A 4,874-nucleotide genomic window follows, 5' to 3' on the forward strand; every position below is an offset into this window, starting at 1 on the left:
AAGAAAACATATTAAAAGCAGCAAGGGAAAAACTACAAATAACACACAAGGGAATCCCCATAAGGTTAACAGCTGAACTTTCAGCAGAAACTCTGCAAACCCGAAGGGACTGGCAGGACATATTTAAACTGATGAAAAGGAAAAGCCTACAACAAAGATTACTCTAGCCAACAAGAATCTCATTCAGATTTGATTGAGAAATTAAAACCTTACAGACAAGCAAAAGCTGAGAGAGTTCAGCACCAGCAACCCAGCTTTACAACAAATGCTAAAAGAACTTCACTAGGCAAGAAACACAAAAGAAGGAAAAGACCTACAATAACAAACCAAAAACAATTAAGAAAATGGGAATAGGAGCATACATATTGATAATAACCTTAAATGCAAATGGATTAAAGGCTGCCACCAAAATACACAGACTGGCTGAATGGATACAAAAACAAGACCCATATATATGCTGTCTACAAGAGACCCACTTCAGACCTAGAGACACATACAGACTGAAAGTAAGGGGATGGAAAAGATATTTCATGCAAATGGAAACAAAAAGAAAGCTGGAGCAGCAATTCTTATAGCAGACAAAATAAACTTTTAAATAAAGACTATTAGAAGAGACAAAAGAGCACTACATAAAGATCAAGGGATACATCAAAGAAGAAGATATAACGATTGTAAATATTTATGCACGCAACATAGGAGCACCTCAATACATAAGGCAAATGCTAACAGCCATAAAAGGGGAAATCGACAGTAACACAATCATAGTAGAGAACTTTAACACCCAACTCTCACCATTGGACAGATCATCAAACATGGAAATAAATAAGGAAACACAAGCTTTACATGATACATTAAAGAAGATGGACTTAATTGATATTTAAAGGACATTCCATCCAAAAACAACAGAATACACATTTTACTCAAGTGCTCATGGAATATTCTCCAGGATAGATCATATCTTTGGTCACAAATTAAGCCTTGGTAAATTTAAGAAAATTGAAATTATATCAGGTATCTTTTCCGATCACACTGCAGTGAGACTAGATATAAATTACAAGAAAAGATCTGTAAAAATACAAATACATGGAGGCTAAATAATACACTACTTAATAACGAAGTGATCACTGAAGAAATTAAAGAGGAAATTAAAAAAAAATACCTAGAAACAAATGACAATGGAGACGTGACGACCCAAAACCTATGGGATTCAGCTAAATCAGTTCTAATTGGGAAGTCTATAGCAAAACAATACTACCTTAGGAAACAAGAACATATCGAATAAACAACCTATCCTTGAACCTAAAGCAATCAGAGAAAGAAGAAAAAAAAACCCCAAAGTTATCAGAAGGAAAGAAATCATAAAGATCAGATCAGAAATAAATGAAAAAAAAATGAAAGAAATGATAGCAAAGATCAATTAAACTAAAAGATGGTTCTTTAAGAAGATAAACAAATTTGATAAACCATTAGCCAGACTCATCAAGGAAAAAGGGAGAAGACTCAAATCAATAGAATTAGAAATGATAAAGGAGAAGTAACAACTGACACTGCAGAAATAAAAAAAAAGATCATAAGAGATTACTACAAGAAACTCTATGCCAATAAAATGGACAATCTGGAAGAAATGGACAAATTCTTAGAAATGCACAATCTGCCAAGACTGAATCAGGAAGAAATATAAAATATTAACAGAGCAATCACAAGCACTGAAATTGAAACTGTGATTAAAAATTTTCCAACAAACAAAAGCCCAGGACCAGATGGCTTCACAGGCGAATTCTATCAAACATTTAGAGAAGAGATAACACCTATCCTTCTCAAACTCTTCCAAAGTATAGCAGAGGAAGGAACAAACCCAAACTCATTCTACGAGGCCAACATCACCCTGATACAAAAACCAGACAAGGATGTCACAAAGAAAGGAAACTATAGGCCAATATCACTGATGACATAGATGTAAAAATCCTCAACAAAATACTAGCAAACAGAATCCAACAGCACATTAAAAGGATCATTCACCCTGGTCAATTGTGGTTTATTCCAGGAATTCAAGGATTCTTCAATATATGCAAATCAATCAATGTGATACACCATCTTAACAAATTGAAGGAGAAAAGCCATATGATCATCTCAATAGATGCAGAGAAAGCTTTTGACAAAATTCAACACCCAGTTATGATTAAAAAAAGCTTGAAGAAAATAGGCATAGAGGGAACTTTCCTCAACATAATAAAGGCCATTTATGAAAAACCCACAGCCAACATCATCCTCAATGGTGAGAAAGTGAAAGCATTTCCACTAAGATCAGGAACAAGACAAGGTTGCCCACTCTCAGCACTCTTATTCAACATAGTTTTGGAAGTTTTAGACACAACAACCAGAGAAGAAAAGGAAATAAAAGGAATCCAAATCGGAAAAGAAGAAGTAAATCTGTCACTGTTTGCATATGACATGATACTATACACAGAGAATCCTAAAGATGCTACCAGAAAACTCCTAAAACTAATCAATGAATTTGGTAAAGTAGCAGGATACAAAATGAATGCACAGAAATCTCTGGCATTCCTATACACTAATGATGAAAAATCTGAAAGTGAAATCAAGAAAACACTCTCATTTACTATTGCAACAAACAGAATAAAATATCAAGGAATAAACCTATGTAAGGAGAAAAAAGACCTGTAGGCAGAAAATTATAAGACACTGATGAAAGAAATTAAAGATGATACAAATAGATGCAGAGATATACCATGTTCTTGGATTGGAAGAATCAACTTTGTGAAAATAACTCTGCTACCCAAAGCAATCTACCGATTAAATGCAATCCCTATTAAACTGCCACTGGCATTTTTCAGAGAGCTAGAACAAAAAATTTCACAATTTGTAGGGAAACACAAAAGTCCCCGAATAGCCAAAGCAATCTTGGGAATGAAAAAAGGAGCTGGAGGAATCAGGCATCCTGATTTCAGACTATACTGCAAAGCTACAGTAAACAAGACAGTATGGTACTGGCACACATATAGAAAGATAGATCAATGGAACAGGATAGAAAGCCCATAGCTAAACCCACGCACATATGGTCACCTTATCTTTGATAAAGGAGGCAGGAATATACAGTGGAGAAAGGACAGCCTCTTCAATAATTTGTGCTGGGAAAACTGGACAGGTACATGTAAAAGTATGAGATTAGATCACTCCCTAACACCATACACAAAAATAAGTTCAAAATGGATTAAGGATCTAAATATAAGGTCAGAAACTGTCAAACCCTTAGAGGAAAACATAGGCAGAACACTCTATGACATAAATCATAACAAGATCCTTTTTAACCCACCTCCTAGAGAAATGGAAATAAAAACAAAAATAAACAAATGGGACCTCATGAAACTTCAAAGGTTTTGCACAGCAAAGGAAACCAGAAACAGGACCAAATGACAACCCTCAGAATGGGAGAATATATTTGCAAATGAAGCAACTGACAAAGGATTCATCTCCAAATTTTACAAGCAGTTCATGTAGCTCAATAACAAAAAAGCAAACAACCAAATACAAAAATGGGCAGAAGATCTAAATAGACATTTCTCCAAAGAAGATATACAGACTGCCAGCAAACACATGAAAGAATGCTCAACATCATTAATTATTAGAGAAATGCAAATCAAAACTACAATGAGATATCATGTCACACCAGTCAGAATGGCCATCATCCAAAAATCTAGAAACAATAAATGCTGGAGAGGGTGTGGAGAAAATGGAACTGTCTTGCACTGCTTGTGGGAATGTGGATTGGTACAGCCACTATGGAGAACAGTATGGTGGTTCCTTAAAAACTACAAATAGAACTACCATATGACCCAGAAATCCCACTACTGGGCATATAGGCTGAGAAAACCAAAATTCTAAAAGAGTCATGTACCAAAATATTCATTGCAGCTCTATTTACAATAGCCAGCAGATGAAAACAACCTAAGTGTCCCTCATCGGATGAATGGATAAAGAAGATGTGGCACATATATTCAATGGAACATTACTCAGCCATAAAAAGAAACGAAATTGAGCTATTTGTAATGAGGTGGATGGACCTAGAGTCTGTCCTACACAGTGATGTAAGTCAGAAAGAGAAAGACAAATACCGTATGCTAACACATATATATGGAATTTAAGAAAAAAAAATGTCATGAAGAACCTAGGGGTAAGACAGGAGTAAAGACACAGACCTACTAGAGAATGGACTTGAGGATATGGGGAGGGGGAAGGGTAAGCTGTGACAAAGCGAGAGAGTGGCATGGACATATATACACTATCAAATGTAAAATAGATAGCTAGTGGGAAGCAGCCGCATAGCACAGGGAGATCAGCTCAGTGTTTTATGACCACCTAGAGGGGTGGGATAGGGAGGGTGGGAGGGAGGGAGACACATGACGGAAGAGATATGGGAACATATGTATAAGTGATTCACTTTGTTATAAAGCAGAAACTAACACACCATTGTAAAGCAATTGTACTCCAATAAAGATGGAAATTAAAAAAAGGAGAAGAAAAAGACCCACAAAAACAAACCCAAAGCAATTAATAAAATGGTACTAGGAACATACATATCAAAAATTACCTTGAATGTAAGTGGATTACATTCTCCAACCAAAAGACGCATACTGGCTGAATGGATACAAAACAAGACCCATATATATGTTGTCTACACGAGACCTATGTCAAACTTAGGGACACATAGAGACTTGAAGTGAGGGGATAAGAAAAACATATTCCATGCATATGGAAGTGAAAAGAAAGATGGAGAAACAATACACATACCAGATAAAATTGACTTTAAAATAAAAGCTGTTACAAGAGATAAGGGAGAACACTACATAATGATC

This window comes from Monodon monoceros, unplaced genomic scaffold (assembly GCF_005190385.1).
Source record: "Monodon monoceros isolate NGI ecotype Baffin Bay Population unplaced genomic scaffold, NGI_Narwhal_1 Contig1912_ctg1, whole genome shotgun sequence".
Lineage (NCBI taxonomy): Eukaryota > Metazoa > Chordata > Mammalia > Artiodactyla > Monodontidae > Monodon > Monodon monoceros.